We start from the raw sequence: 17,667 nt of genomic DNA, 5'->3' as shown, positions 1-17,667 counted from the left end.
CATACTGACTTCCTAAGTAACACAGACAAGGACAGAGAATAATTACAGTACAGGTGTTAGAATCTAGCCTTTTATATATACATCAATATTCAGTCCTATCTTCTCCCAAGGAACTCAGTAGCACACTAGCAGTCCCACCAAGGTCAGTGAATATGTGGGAAAACAGTATTTGTCCCATAGCAGAAATGTCCCCACTATGCATAATCAATCATTCTTAGAAGAGCCACTCAGTTTTCTTCAAATAAACTTCAACAGGATTTTATGATTCTGCAGAAGTCTTACAGATACTGTACAAAACTTTGCCTACTGCCAAGTGGTAGAAAAGGTGAAGACAATTCTTATACCAGAGAAGAACTAAAAGACATGTTTTATAGGAAGGAAGCAGGAGCCATTAATCTTTCATTTCAGAAAGCAAAAGCTATAATGGTATAGACTCTTGCAAAATCTCTTCCCCTCTAGCATGAGTTGAAAACATAACGCAGTGAGTGGGGAAGGACCATCAGTACCCCAGCTTTGCTTCTCACAGCAGTAGAGGAAGTAACTGATTTTGACTGGTGAGTGGATAAAATTAGGAGCACAGAGATCAGAATGTAGAGTTTAATTTTCTTTGTATTCACTTTCTTTTTTGAATTAAGTCTCTGCTGCAGACACAGTTTAAAACAGTGTTGAGATTAGATTTACCAAAATAAGTGTGTATGTGCATATTTATATTTCTGAGCAATTTTTATGGGGTAATATAAAACAGCTGAAAGTAGGAATTTCTGTGTGAGGCACACATTCCTATCATTGGTGGTTAAAAACTCAGATCTCATTGGGGCTTTCCTCTGCTGAATTCAGAACACTGTCACTGATGACCCCACTATTCCTCACCATGGACCACAAGTCACACACAAATACGGTTTTAATACGCTCTGCTGGCCAGGTCAAACCCTTTGCAAAGGCATTATGGTATTAGCCTGTCAATTGTTCCTGTATTATTTGTCCAATTTCTGTTAATTCTTCATCAGTACAGAGAAAGGAGAGGACAAGAAAGTGTGGCCAGAGCTGGTCCATTTTCACAGCAACTCTAAAAATATTTAAGCTTTTATATGAAAGATATGCTGCCTTATTCTTGTGACAAAACCAGCACCAAATGCTCTACTCAGTCACAGAAAGAAAACAACTTGGGTCAAATCCCCTTTTCAAAGCAGGTGCAATTAGATCTGATGGAACTGGGTTTTATCCTGTCCAGTTCTCCAAGGACGAAGATCCCATGACTCCTCTGGTCATTTGTTCCAGTGTTTGAGCACTCTGACAATGAAAACATTTCCTGTGTAACTGAAATGTACTGTGATCCAGTTTACATGCTTTGTCTCTCATCCTATCGCTCTGCACCCCTGGGAAGAGTCACCCTCTGCACTTTTCCCATTAAAGAGATGAAGAGAACAACAAGGTCTCCCCTCCATTTTCTCTCCTCCAGGCTCAAATAACCAAATTTTATCGGCCTCTTCATGTGTACCATGTACTTCAATACCCTGGTTATCTTAGTGGTCTTTTCCTGAATTAACTCCAGTATGAAAATGTCTTTCTGGTGCTAGAGAGCCATTAAGAAGTGCTCACATACCAGACAGTTGCATCTCAGTTAAACAACGGTAAAGATTTGAAACTCTTTCAAAAGTAGCCATAAAATATTTTACAAGTGGATCATAAACTGTCATACATTTGCCTTTCATCTGCTCCGTACTGCACAAAGCTTTTACACACTACAATACACACGATTTAATATATATCAATACCAGAACCTGTCAAACTTCTCTTTTCTTAAGTTTTTCTGCTGGAATTAGGAACTGGAAACTAGGACACTTCCTGCGTAAGCTTTACCTTCACTCACAGCACAAAGAAATATTAACAAGGACATTGGGACTTTGAAAAGTGTCACAGCTTTGCTGTCCTAGATTTGAAAAGGAAATAGCAATGCAGTGTCTGCTACATTGAGACTGGCTCCTGGGAGCCAGAGGGAAAGCAGATGAAAAGCAACTTTATTATTTTTTTTTTTAATGACAGCACAGGTTTCTAAATTTAAACCTCCAAACAGAGAGAACTTGCAAAGATCTTAAAGTGATACCTTAACCCACTTTCAGAAATCATGATTCTTTCAAAGTGCTACTCATTTATAGAAAAATAACAGCATAGGGATTACATCACCTCAAAAATACATAAGAGGATAGAGGATAATTGAGGATTCTGTGCTTCCAAAAGAAAGTTGGTGCAAAGATCAGCCTCCTCTGGGTTAATATTGACAAAAGACAAATGAACCAAACTTTCTCCCAGCAAACCTGGCAAAGCACAGTTCCAAAAAGGCACGCACCAACAGAGGGGAGAGGCTGCACCAGCCTCACGTGAGCCAGTGGCTGCAGCAAACATTGCTCCATCCCAAGAAAACACTGCACAGATCCCTCTGTAATCCTGCACCTGCATCTGTCTCAGACGAGCAGAATGCCTGACATTTTCTCCAGTTGATTTCCTACAGCACTCGGAGTAGCTCCATAGCTCCAGCAGCCAGCCAGGTCAAGCACAATAAATAAATCAGGAATCTTCTAAAATGTGCACTCAGACAGAAACAGAGCTTTCGAACAGTTTTGTGGGTTTCTTTGTTTTGGGTTCTTTTTTTAACCAGTGGACACCTGGAGGTAAAATGCGGACTGAAGACCTCTCCTAAATCCCTTATCAAATTGATGACTAGATTACTCAGATATATTAGCCCGCATTGCACAAAAGCCACAAAGTCTTTGACCTCATTTAAGCTGCTGAAAAAACAGAGACACAAAAATGGCAGTGAAAAACATTTAAAATTAGACACTGAGCTATTCAGACATCGTGTGCTAAATACTGTTCTATTCACTATCAGGGAGGGAGCACTGCAATCAGGAAGTTCCCTAAGACCTGACAATGACAGTGGCTTGTGTAGTGTGGGCAACAAAATTCTTTATGTTTGATTTTTGCAAGGTTCTGCACAGAGTTTAAGCTCACACATAAGATTCCCAGCCCCTGGGAGAGCACCAAGGCTACAAGTTCACAGTGACAAGACTCACAGAACTCCTGCAAACTCCCTGTATGAAAAGTTACAGCTCGGTAGAAGCAACTGACCTTTGTTGAAAGTCAAAGCAGTGTAAACAGAAGTGTTGTCTTTCCATAACAAGTACTTGCATGACTTGGGCAATCCCCTGAACTGAGGAATTCAAGTACCTTTACAAAATACAGGGAAGCAAGACTATAGCTGGAAATGACTTGACTTGCAAAGAATCTCTGACTGTTTGCTCTTTTTCCATTTGACCTCAAGGAAACATCAGAAACCTTGTAATTTCCACCATTTTGTGCAGTGGTTCAAGAACAACCAGCTCCCTGATTTTCTTTGTCACCAATAATGTTGTGGAGTTTTCTGCCGTGGTATTGCCAGGCAGCTGTCACATTCAAATCTCACTATTATAGCAGTTGGTGTTATTTCCTTTAGCTTATATTTACTGCTTGTTTGCATTCTTATTTTCTACCCTTAACTTTTGGGGAATAAAATGTTAGTGGCATATACAATACTCCAGACTTTTGCTATGGATGCTGATCAGTCCAATTGGTGGAGCTTCTATACCATATAATGGGTAAATCAGTGAAAAAATGGTTACACTACTTTGGAAACAGCCCATTATACCTCTGAATAACCTGAAAAAGTCTTAGAAATAAAAATACAGAAATGAATTCATAGGAGGAAATGGGCAGGGAAGAATCTGTTCCTTTTCAATACAACATTTAGGAAGAGACAAAATAAATACAGCACAATCTCAGTCATTTAGATGCCAAGAAAAAGGACCAACTATGTTTAAAATAAGTGATTTATTACAGTTTATACAGTCCATGTATGCACCCACATCTCCCCCAAGGATCTGGATAGCAAAATTTCATGGACCTTCACCTACTACAAACTGGGAAGGAGGCCAAGAACAACCTCTCCACTTGCTTTGATGGCTGTGTTTTCTATCAAACCATGGAAAATTGCAGAGGGACGGCCAAAAAGTGAATGTATTTCTATGCTTCAGAGATCTGGACTGATCACTTTTGTAAACAAAATCTCAAGGAAAACCCCTCATAAGATGCACGGCGAGGGATATTCAGACAGTTGATGCACATGGAGTTGGTACTGTATGCATGTTCTGCACATCTATATTGCTATACCATAAACTTTTTAAAGATATTGTAAAAACGCCAATATGGAGCCCATTGCATTAATATTTACTGTTTGGTTTCCGAGCATTTTTATATTTTCTCTTTCTTGCCAGTTAGCAAATATTCAACAATTCCCCCTAATGCTGGAATTTTGAAGTGAAAATCAAGACAGCACATCTGAGCAAGTATGTCAGTGGTTGGCTTGATCCACCAGCTGGCTCTGAAGGATCCCTCTGGCCCTCTGAGATGGGGTCTTAGGACCACACCTAGCACATTTAGTATTTAGAAAGATTGTGAAACATATACTACTTCAAATTATTTTAAAAAAAAATACAAAGGATGTAACAGTGCTTAATCAAACCTGAGGTAACACTTTCCACAAGAGGAAAATTTAGTGAGTTAATCTTCATAACCTGTAAGATACTGGCATGTGGTAATTTGGCAAATTGAAATGCAATTACTTGATTTCCTTAACACCAAGTAAGGAAAGGAATCAGGATTGAAAATTTATGCTGAAAGCCAGAGAAGGTGAATGCAGGCTGGAGTGCATGTGCTCAGTTTGAGCTCTCCCCACCCACCTCTTTGCTGCCCCAAAGGCTTTTATTACACATGGGAACAGCCTCCCGTGTTGTTTATAGATTGCCAAATAAATATGACTTGACCATGAAACTTAAATTCAATCAAGAAGGTCCATCACTTTGAAGTTACAGCTCTATCTCAGGAATTAAATTTGTTCACTAACTAATCAAAAATATTGATGCCCTTCATGGTTACTGATGCTCATAGAGAAAAACATAAATATTATGATTATCAAGGGATGTTTTCCTTCATGACAGTGTTGATGTTTAATGTGGTATTTGGTACCTCAAAAGGAGATTCTTGGTACTTTCTTGGCTTGATCAAAAATGTCCAAATTAATTTACTCTTGAAGAAAATAAATCAGGCATTTGTGAAAGGGTAGCAAAGCAGCTTAACGTATTTCTGTTATGATACCGAATGGCAAAACCCAAAAGTCAATTCATAGTGAAAGCTTCCACTACTCTGAATTAGAAATTATTTTACTGCCATATCTTTGCAAAGTGATTCCTGAAAAGGTTCTGTACACCTCTCTTGCAAATCCTATTATTATCACACTGCAGCAGCATTCTGCATGTGAACTTGAATTTAATTTTCATTTTTTTCTTATGAATCTTGGTATTAAAGGCCACTTACTGGGTCTCAATTAGTTGGATTGATGGTAATTTTTATCTCATAAGAGTAATGCAAACGAAGTATTCAAACCTCCAGACACCTATTGCAGTGCATTGGAGAGAGGCCAGCTTTCACTCACAATGTTCTTCGACTAAATTGAATCCATATGTTTACATGGAATAAAATATTACAAATGTCTCCCAGGGGCAGCCAATCATTATTGAGTGCTTTAATAACCTAAACCAAAAAATTCTTTAAGGTGACAACTAACCTTTAGCCAGAAAGATACTTTTGTTTATTTTACTTCTTTTTTTAATAATGCAGGGTGTATTATCCTAATTTAATTCCAACCTGTCATCAACAAAATACTTATCTGGGATAATTCTGAAAAAGCTGTACAACAAACCATTTGTGAAAGCAGTAATAACTTAGTTCTAAACATATGGTTCCAATTTTGTTTTTCCTTCCCCCCACCATAAATGTAACTTAGTTGTTGTAGTTTTAGTTTTGCAACACATAAATCTGATATCTTTGAGAGACAGATCTAGACATAAAAGAAAAGCTACGTTTACATTTTAGAGCTACTTCAGTTGCCCACCATTTTGTCCCCACAACAATATAGCCCTATTCAACAGGGTACCAGCTCTTGAAGTTTGCATTCATAGAGAGGCTACTATTTAACAGGAAATTCCTGGAAAGACATTTCATCTTTACATTTCTTGGGAAAATCACTTGATGCTGTCTAAACAAACAGAGTTTATTTATGTCTGCAGCTTGTACACATACAAATCTAAATTCTAGATTTCATAGAAATCCGGGTGAAGTTGACCTGTGAGAACTCAACAACAGGTCAGGAAAGTATATTAATTTTCAATATATTCAAGCATACAGCAAAGTAGTATGAGATGCCCACCTGGATTTCAGCTTCCTTCTAGATTTATTTTATGAGGAACTTGAAACGTGCAGAAAGTAAACTTATTGTCCATTTTAGTACTAGAAAGTATTTTGGTGATTAAAAATGTATATTAAATATTTATATTTTTTTATTTCCATTTCTTAAATGCACTTACCAATTTGTATTTGCCCTGGTCCAAACACAGGCCTGGTTCTTGTCCTTGAAGGCTGAGAATGCCCATTACTCTCCTATATAGAAGTCTTATTATGAAGTGCCACTGGGTGTTTAGTGAAGAAAACTCCATAATTACAAAGATTCCATGCACAAATTTCTTTCTTCCTCACAACTTCTCTCTGACAAAACTCATCTCCTTTCTCTGTCTCAGCCATTGCAACCATTTTGCATGCAATGAATCTCCTGCCTCCCGATTTACCAGCCATATTTACCACATAAAAGTGGTAAAAATTTGCTTTATCATGGAGTACAAGCATGTCCCAGAGACTTCATGAGAAAGTAGTTTTGTAACCAGGAAAACTGTTTATGTTATATGTCTGTTAAAATGCAATAAATAGCTAGAAATCTGAAATTCTATGTAAGGCACAGATGCTTCTTTATCTGTCCACAAATGCTGTGAGGAGTTACTACTAAGTTCAAAGAATGCTCAACAGCATCAGATAGACTGGAGAGTTCTACCATCCTGTTTGATACTGCCCTAAAACAAGAGGGGGCTTGTTAAAGCCTTTCAGTGCATTTGCCATGTGAAGAGACAATGGAACATGCAAAAATGCATCAGCTAAGGACCTGAAGTACTATGCACAGAGAAATACTTGTGGCACTAACTCACCAGACATGCAAAGACCAAGCCAACATAAACACAGATGGTGAAGCCCTTTTCAGACCCTATCTAGTGTCAAAGGCAGGAGAAGGTATCAAATTAATTTTGCAACCTGAAAGTACGTGAGGAATCCAAATTCCTCGATCTCCGTTGCAGCAGCACTCAAGCACACTAAAACAGGCAGTGATGACAGAGGGAGAGTTTCTAGTCTTGCTTTTGGGTTTGCTACCAAGGACTCCCCTCAGAACTCTCCTGGGGTAAGAGGCTGACAAACCTGCAGGGCCATAGACACACACATGGCTGCTCCCTTCTCTTCTACTCGAATTTCATATCTGTTACTGAAATGAGATACTGAGCATGTCAGTACAAAAATGTCCAGTGTTGTACTAACATATGGAAGAGATGCCACAGAGAGGCTTCTTCCCTCCTCTACACTGATGGGTGGTGTCACTCAAAATATTCCACCTTTATTCCATTTGGAGAACAAGATTTAGGCCCACATTTTATTTTGAAGCCAGATTTGTGCCACTCACTGGCTGACAGAAAAGCAGCAGCTTCCAGGAAGGAATTCTGACACTACAGAGAGAACTGCACAAATCTATAAAAAGTGGATTACAATTCACTCCTTCCAGCCCCCCCCCCCCCCCCCTTGAGGATCCTAGCCCATTAGTTTAAGGGGGTTATACACTCAGGTTCTCAATATTTCCATGAAAGCTTCTAGTTATTTTAGACCTGTTGCAAAACTGTAGTCAGAGACAGATATACCAGTCCTTTTAAATTGCAGCTATTGCTTGCCTCCAGATTATCAAATCTGGTTTCAAATGCCATATCTTTTAAGTAAAGTAACAGGATCTGTCCCATCATTTTTTTCCCCCAATAGCTTCACATTGTAATGCAATCAAAGGAAGGGTGCTTAAAGCACAAGGTACCCACACCAAACCTTGCTGTTTAAATATTTTTCATTCATATTTAGTCCCAGAGAATAATTTAAAGCATCTGTGAAATATTTCACTTTGGAAATTAGATAATGGACTGAGTTGCAAAGGAACAGGGTACTGACTATGCTAAAGACCACAAGTGCTGCAGAATAAAAGTAACAGGATTGTAGCACACACATGACCACACTTTCACACAAGAATAATTTTTACAGCTATTAAAAAAAAATACTTTTCTACTGAAACAGTAAAAAAGGGAAAAGCAGACAATTTCTGACTGCTAGTAATGACACTCATCTATATGACAGACAAAAAGTAGCTGCAATTAAGGTATTCACCTATGATCTGACATCTGGGCTTTTGCTGAGTCACATTGTATAACATTTATATGGTCTGTTGATTCTGGATTTGTCTGTATTTATGCAGGTGCTTTAGTAGGAAAAAGAACTTAATCTTTTTAGACCAAAATATCTTATCCTGACCATTAATTCTTGGTACCTTTAATCCTGAGGGAGACAAAAGAAGAGAGCTTGTTTTAGTTTTTCAGTTTAGATAAGCACTTGTAGCCTGTAAACAAAACAACAACAGTAAATTACCCAGTCATTTTAAATTAATCTTTAAGGAACAGACATTAAGCAAAATTCCTGACCACTTCAGGGGTTCTTGATCTTTCCAAATAGAAAAAAACAGAATTCACAACCATCCCTTCACTCTGGGCTCAGGCCACAACAATTAACCAGCAAGGATCACCAAGGGCCAGCCCCTGAATCTGTGGGCTAGTCTTCCTTAGTTTGCTTGGACAGACAAAAAAAAAAGTCTATTTTCTTTCCTCATGTAGCCTATATTTTCTTTTACATATTTTAGGGCATTTTCAGTCTGCTCAGACATCCTCCTCTTACCATGGAAATTTACTTCACAAAAAAAGCTACAGTTGGTAGCCTCCTACTTAGATTGTACTTGAAAACATGCTTGTAGCTGTAAACTTCTACATTCCTTTTAGCTGGAACTCTTTTGGGGTTATTGTTATGCCTAGTACTTCTTGGAGAGCATATTTTCCAGCTGTCACTGAGGAAAAATATCTGGAGGTTAGACCATCTAGCAGTGTTTTCATTACCACACAGAAACTAGGCGGGGGGAAAGCAAAGAATTTATGTTATAAAAAGATGGCAGATTTGGACACACATTTGCATGCTGATTAAATATGAAAATGCTGATACCACCAAAAAATCAGCTCTACCACTAGGACCCTTAGGCTTAAATAAAAATTAAGACTATCAGATTGATTTGGCTGTAAAACCCAAAGTTCTGATTTCCAGAATGGTTTGCAATCTTTGCTGGATCAGGATCTGAAACAACCAAATAGCTGTGATTTTCTTTGGACCTCTGAGCATATTTTCTCTGCTTTCATCTACCATGACAGTGTCAGAATATTTTCTATGTTACAATTAGTAAAGTCCAAAGCATATTCCATAAAAATCTTTGCCACGTGTCTGTCTTGAGAAACCAAATGTTTGAGACACCTTTACTTCAAAAATACAATTTTTCCCCCTTGAAATAATTATTTGGTGCTGTCTAGGTTTTTGTGGGCCAAAGCTGGTATCCAGATGTAATTCCAACAGTAAGAAGAGCTTTTCCATTAAGATAATTTGCAGAAGTTCCCAAAGACGTTCAGTGCCTGGGTTTAATCAGCCCTGGAAGCATGTTTCTAAGCCAAAACCACTTAAATGAAAAAATATTATCCAGGACTTTGTGATCTACATTGTCCCATGGGAGCACAGCTGTTGTCTTAGCATTTGAGAGACTGAAATTCCATCCTCAGTGTAGCTGTGGTTTGATCTATTAACTACTGTGCGTTGTCACCAAATGAATGAAAAAACCTTGGAAGACAAGATGTTATGTAAATTTAATCCATGTAACAGCAACACTATTTAGCCAAGCATTACCACTGGAGAAAGCCGTATTTCACTAAGCGTGGCTTCCACAATATATGGAGTTCAAAACTTGGCTCAGAAACAATCTGAAAAGACCCATCAGTTATATAAGACACGATAAAGAATAATTGAAGCAAGGACTGATGACAGAAGACACATCTAGAGAATATGTTTAGTGTGTGCCGTCCTCTTGAGAAGGAAATCATGCTGGTGAATAACAACCACACAAGAGGCATACTCCCTGTTGGTAAAGAGCAGAACTGCCACCAGAGAGGAATCAGTGTCACAAGCAGTTTGAACTTAAAATAACAAAGTGTGTTAAAAAGAAGAGGAAACAAATTCAGATGCAAACACCCTACACAACGAGTGCTTGACGGCCTGAACAAAGAACAACGCTGCTGTAAGGTCCCTGCAAGTCTCTAATCAAATCACTGGAATGGATCCGCGGAGCTCTTCCTCCCGGGAGGTGCTGCTTGGCCTGGCAGGCAGTAGCTGCTCAGTGACAGCAGCGATAAGGCTCAGTCACTGCGTTAAGATAATTGGGCAGCTAAGGGAGCATGTCACCGCTGGGAATCCCCTGCAGGATTTCTGTGAGCCAGTTCCATGTCAGATACTATCAGCGCACAAAAAAGACCAGCACACCCTCTTGCAGATGTGCTGGGATGCGTAGGGACTTGCTGGGAGACACAGGAGATGGAGCTCCTCCTGGGGCCCCAAACAAAGGAGAAGCAGGTAGGTACAGAAAAAGCATTATTTTCAGAATGTGCATCTTTATTTGTGATGCTTTATATAAAGTCTTATGAACAGAAACAAACTCAATCAATGTGAGAATAGCTCAAGAAATATATACACTCTACATCCTCTCCATTCAGAGTGGAAACAAAACCCCCCCCTAAACTTGGGGTGGTAAATAATACCCTATTTCCCTAAACACTTGAAATGGCCATAACATTTTTCTGTGCATCATTTTTTAGTGAGGAAAGACCTTGGACTTTCCTCAGAACCTCCTCTTCTGCCTGTTACCACTTCTCACAGCATTAATTTTGTGTTAGCTCACAGGCTCCTTTAAGGCATGGCCTGTCCCTATCACACACTATTTAGCTCCCAGTAGCTGCTGTGCATGAATGCTGGCACGCTCCTGAAACACCCCAAAATCTCATCCCCATAGTGATCATATGAGGATTTCCTACTCATGAACAGTCTGTTTATAAATGTAAACTTTATCCAACCATCTGGTAAGAATTTGAGAGTCAACAAATGATATTGGCTTTTACAGAATTTCATAGAGACAGTATTATGCAATTTTAAAGTTTCATTCAAATGAGGTAGTGATTACTCAAATGAGGAAATGGTGAAAATGCATATTGAGGGAAAACTAATAGTGAACACCAAGATTGTGTGGTAGAAGGAAAACCTCCAGAACTTTCATCTAACAAAATCAAAATGTTTAGCAATAGCATAATTATCATCTTGCATTTGTTACTACCACATCATTTAATATGTTGTACATTGAATTTCAAAACTTGGAGCTAAACTGAAGCTACTTTATCATTAAAACCAAAACTGAATTTGCCCAAGTGAAAGTAAGTTTTAGAATTTAACTCATGAAGAATAACTTGTTAGGTAACATAAGGGGAAAAAATTTAATACATCCTGCAAAAAGATTTTTCAAAGGCTTCCTAATTGAACTTGCTTTGGCTTACAAGTTGTTGAGGTTTTTTGTTTTTTTTTAATAGCATGCAAACATCTGAAAGCAAATAGGAACAAGGTGTCTCTGTACATTTTACTTCAAAATTAACAACACCTATTGAAAAGACAGTTTTTTTCTGATTTAGAAGTAGGGTCTTTTTAAGCAGTACTCTTACAAAAGCTAAACCAAAACACAAGCTGATTTCTTTCTAAGCCACTTCCAGAAAGCCTGCAGAGCCAACATAGAAGAGGTTCTAAGTCTTAAGACAAGGTGTTTTTAATCCTTTTAATGAGGCAGCAGTAATTGCCTTCGGGGTTCTCTTCAAATCAGCAACATGCTACCACACTTGCTGCTCTGCTGGGAAGCTGTGAACTGTATCCCTTCTTCTCCCAGGGCTTTAATTACTGCTTCCTCCGGTGGCCACAGCCCGTTCTGATTTTCGTTAGAGAGCGTTGTAGGGCGGGACCGTCTTCCAGCCATGTGCAGCTGAAGTGCCACTGTGTTAGGAGGTCTTTAGAGCCTTCAGTGGGCACTTGGCACTGTGCAAGATAGTGACTACTGCTGCCCACAAAAGCTTAAACCATCACCTGCAAATTCAGCAACATTTTTACACACCCAAAGCTAAACAATGAATAGCTATCCAGAGAACGCAAATATGTTCAGAGCTTGTAAATCTGTGCTAAAAGTGTAAATTCCCTGATGTCTTCTCTGCTCTGGCTCCACAAGTGCAGAATTAGAAAGACGAGGTCAGTTTTGAGTGAGTCAACATTTGCTGCAGCTTTTTCTCTCTCAAAATTAGGCCGTCTACTTGCTCTGGATGTGAATTTTTTAAATAAGCCCACTCCTGTGCAACTTACTCTAGACAGTTCTGTTGAGTCCTAAACATTTCTAAACAGTAAGAACTGCATCCTAAATCCTCTTTCAAAGTAAAGCAGATCATTTTGAACCCCTGTGCTGACAGTGCTGTGTGCAGCGTCAACTAGATCTTAACTTTCCTAGAACAGAGAGATCTTTGAAATAACTTCTGGCATTTGTCTCAGAAATGAGAATATTTGCATGAACAGTCATTTTGGAGCTGCCACTGCAGTGTATTAACCGGAGAAACTACTTTTACCAAATCCAACTCTGCAACCCTACACACTGACCTTTCCAGTAAAGAAATAATACAGAAAGCATAAAACCAGACTGAGCTGGCCAAGAATTGCACAGAAGCGTATTCAGAAACTCACAACTTTTGTCATCTCTGACTACCAAGTACTGTGCAAGTTAGCTGAGCAGATTCAAAACCTGATGTACTTGTGCAGTCCAGCCCTCTCAGGGAGTTTTCTCCTTCCTTAGGCTAGGAATGTGACTTTAAACAAAACTACATAGCTGAGTTATGCTCCCACATCATCATTTAAAAATAAGCTTATAACTGACTTTTAGTAAACTCTTTTTCAAAACTTTTCTGTTGATTGGTATGTATCAATCCCTTAGATAAGCAGTATTCTGAGATTATAACCATTTACATAATTTTTCATAATTAGCACGGCTATCTGTGTACTAGTTGTTATCTAGGACTTTCTGTTGATTACATGTATGCTACAAAGTGAATCTCAAAAATAGAAGCTTGCATTTAATCTCTTCTGCATTACACAGAAATATTTGGCACTTGTTCATAATACATTAGCTTCTAAGTAACATAATAATAGAGCTAGCTGTCTGACTCAGGGCTATTTCTGAAGCTGCTAATTTGATTTTTTTCCAATAAAGAGAAAACTTTCCCTATTATGTTGCTTTTCTGCTTGCAATGAATTATCCCAGATTGCTACATAACTAGATAATCTGATGATACAAATTTTGTTTGTTTCATATAACCTTCATTCAAAGCATCCATTACATACCATGACAAATGTAAAGTGATTTTTTAATAAACATAGTTTATACTTTTGACTGATTTATACAGCAGTAATAGATCTTAGGTAGCAAAGGAGGAGGTGCGTATGCTCAGGGGGCTGCACTAACACAAATCTACAGACAGGGCACACTGACAGCTGGGCAGCTGAACACTCAGGGACCTGATGTGAGCTCATTGTATGGCTGTAGCTGTTCTAGATTAATATTACTCTTACAGATATGTTTACTGAGTCTACAGAAAGAGTTTTACCACTGAGCTAAGGAAAAATTAAATCCAGTTTTATAGTCATTAATATTGGTGTCCATAAAAATGCTAGTATAGTGTATAAATATTCTAGTACCAATAACATATTTCTAGTTTCTAGCTTAATTTGCAACTGTAAGACTAATTCACAACTGTAATTGTAGAGCTGTACACATTCTGTTCCCCTCTGGCATTGCTCCTGAGCTCACTAGGACAGTTTCAAGGAGAGATAAGCAGAATATTTTTCATTTTCTACCAAAAGAGCCAGACAAACAGACCTGAAGGCTTTTAAAGGAGTAAAACTGGAAGTTCTTTTGTTCAGTAAGTCTTGTCCATGGAAACTTATTTGACATTTCACAATTTCAGGTATAGGTTTTGGTTTCACTATTGGTTTCAAGCCTTTCCAGAGTCTTTCAGAACATGAAAGGCTGAATTTAAAAAAAAAATCAATTTAAAAATTGAATTCATAGAACTTTACTTGTTTTTACTGTAAGAACTGGACCAGCAATCTTACACAATTTAGTGACTCTGTTGCTATACAATAGTCTTGACCCCACATTTCTCTCAGTTAAAAACTGAAATTAATGTGGATTTTGCCAGTGAGAAGGCAACTTTACCTCCCATCCCCACCCCTAAACTGTCAAAGATCAAATAACTCCAGAGTCAGTAGCTCATTAAATAGCATAGATTGCATAAACAGAATGTTCAATCGGTTCCAGTTTCTCCCAGATGAAACTCTAGGGCTGCTTAGTGGAGAGCAGCCAGACTGTGTTCAGGGACTCATATTTTGCTTTTTAGGTAGCCCCAAATGATAAATGTGCAGTTCCTTACAAGAGATTTAACTGTTATGAATAACCTCTGATCATACTTCCTGATTTATATGTAGCTGATATTACAAATGCATTTCAGTAATAAAATCAAAAGCAATCTGAGAATTTACTTCAATTTGCCTATGCCACATCTCAGAGTTTTTTCGCTACAACCAAACTGACTTTTCAAAATATGAATCTGAACAATTCCTGCTGGAGGTTTAGTGTTATTTTTGTCAGCTCCTTAGGGAGTTGAAAGAAGTGGACACTGAATGATAGTTTTCCTGTCACTCACATCCAAACTGAACATGCTTAGTGAATCCAAGAGATATAAATTAAAATATTCTGGTACTGTGATTGATCCAAGAATCATCTCCTTGGGTGTCAAAGAATCAACTAGACAACAGAACCAGCAGATCCTCTGATTATCACCTCACTGGGGGCAAGCCAGATATCGGGAAAGGAAATTCATTTGTGTAACGAAAGAGCACAATAATGGTGACAATGGTAGTGGCAGCTTGAGAAACAATTTTCCTGCAGTGAATGCTTTCCACTAAAAGCCTTTCCCTGCTAATACTGCTGGCAGAGTGCACTTCCTGAGGACAGTGGGTTAAAAATGCACAAATATATGACAACTCATATTTGTGCAATGGTTATAAAGCCTTCAGTTCTGCTGTCCATACTGCTCCTCTGTTGAATAAGGACTTCAGCAACCAGATTTAGAATTCTTAGTAATTTCATCCAAAAATTTAAACTAGTAATATTTAAATAAACTTTCTTAGTTTCATCTTTCATATCTGCTTTCATGGAAGGAATGCAAGTAACGACTGCTATAGACAATAACAGATTTCATGTGATGTCACATAAGTCATTCTGATTGCTGTTGTCTGAAATAGCAGTACTCCAGCTTCATCACCAAAGTTATTTTCAGAAAGACCAGTCATCTGCAATTACAGCTGACAATGATGTGAGATGCATATGTAACTTCAGCTCTTTCCAAGCCACCAGCTTGTAACTGATGAGTACCCAGAGAACCTCCACGTTTGTAACGAGCTGAGAACATTTTTCTTGCTGGGAATGAGGATTCAGGGGGGCAGTTCAGTGACAGGAGGAAAAGAATATTAGATTACGCACTTCCAATTCCCAAAGACTTAATTTACACATTTTTTCCTACACTTTTGCTTTTTTTTCCCCCTAGAAACTGCAAGATAAAGTAGTAATACAAATATATATGTCCGTTTATGCTGCATGGGTCCTCATACTGACTTACAAAGTTGCCCAGACAGGCCACAAAACAGGGGAGGACCTGGACACAAATACCCCCCATCAGCTGCCCTGGGATTCTCATCAGGCTGACAGGGAGAGCCACACATTTCTGTGAGGATAGAAACACATACACAGCAATCAAGCATCTGGAGATGGGCAGTGTATGTTATGAAGGGAGGAGAAGAATAATAGATGGAAATTTCTTGTTAGAGCAAGAAGAATGTGTGCCCCTAGGCTGCAATAAAGGACAAGACATCCCAATTCCCATTGTCCTTAAGTAACCACTGCAGCCATCTCCTCAGACAGCATCTTTGTGGCATTAATGTCATGCTATGCAGGCCTCCCTCTCCCAGCTACACAGACAAAGCATTCTAGTTGCAGGTTTGGTCACCTATGATTTCAAATATAGGTCATGTAAGAAAAATGAAGCTCTTAGAAACCAGCCTATTTGTCTTAAGGCCTCCAAGAAATGCTTAGTTGGCATAATTCAATTTCTTCAGTATTGTATCAACAAGAATTCTGCTAATAAAATACAAAGTAGCCTTCATGGTATGAAAAAAGGAACTTATAAATGATTCATTATTTTTTTAAAAGACCAATATACAAAGAGATCAAGTCAAAAGAATCTCTTGCAGAATGTTTTTTTTTAAGAGTCAGGGTACCATTATTTCAGTAATTGTGTAGAAATGTGGAAGCAGTTTTTTGTTGTAGACAATGTCTTATGAAAAAGGTCCTTTCAGGCTGGGAAGGGAGTGCTGGATTATAAACCATGTTATGCAAGCCTGCTGCTTCAGAAGCCAAAACCCTGCCCAACCAATTGCATAACCAGCTCCAAGGGAGATCTTTACGGAGGAGCCTCGATGGAAATTCAGCAAGTTACCAGCCTTCCACAGGCAATAAACAAGGCATTTACTGTCTCTTGGCATTTACTGGAGCCAATTGTGCACCATTTGAATTCCCTCCCCCTTCTCATTTCACAGCGTAAACAAAGAAACAACTTACAAAAAACCTGACACTGGGCAGACTGTCTCCTGTTGACACCATTCTGATCTGGGAATCATATTGCCCCTTTGAAATGCTGAACAAGCCTGTAGGCTGCTGGTACAATTCTGAAAGGAAGTGGGAGAGGCAAAAGCAAAACAAGATGCTCTGCAAATGGAATGCACCAAAGAAAACCAAATATTTCAACCGATATTTAAATTCCTCAAATATGGGACAAAACCTACTGATCTCACTCTCAACAGCTGAAGTCACTAGAAAAAAATTAGGGCTGATCTATACAGACATGAAAAAGTATCGTGTTCCCCTAGAGATCAAAAGACACCTTACACATATATTTACCATGTTTCTGCTGTACTACTGTATTATTTCCAGATTGCAGTTCAGTCCTGTTGCAGGGCATGCCAAACTTTTGCCAGGTTTGCACAGAGTAATAGAGCTGAAAAAACAACACAACTTCCATTTCCCATGTAAACCTGCTTTGTCTTAAGTATTACTATTTTTCCTTCCTCATTTGTTAGTGCTTCACTCCCAGAGCCTTCTGCACATGTAATGTTCTCATCTTTACTGGTCTGTGCACTTATTTAACACGCAGGATGCTGCACTGTTGTTTTTCCTTACAGTAGAAAGCAAAAAGGAGAAACAAAGGTCCAAAGTCTTGAGAACCCATTGGGCAAGTCTGGTCAGGGGTTTACATTTTCCATAGCCAAAACCATTAAAAGGACATATATGAATATTGTAGTTTCTGAACACTCCCCCCTCTTCCTTATTTCTTTTTCGTT

The sequence above is a fragment of the Cinclus cinclus genome, chromosome 11 (genome assembly GCF_963662255.1).
Source record: "Cinclus cinclus chromosome 11, bCinCin1.1, whole genome shotgun sequence".
NCBI classification, from domain to species: domain Eukaryota; kingdom Metazoa; phylum Chordata; class Aves; order Passeriformes; family Cinclidae; genus Cinclus; species Cinclus cinclus.
Note: the sequence above shows the minus strand (reverse complement) of the source record.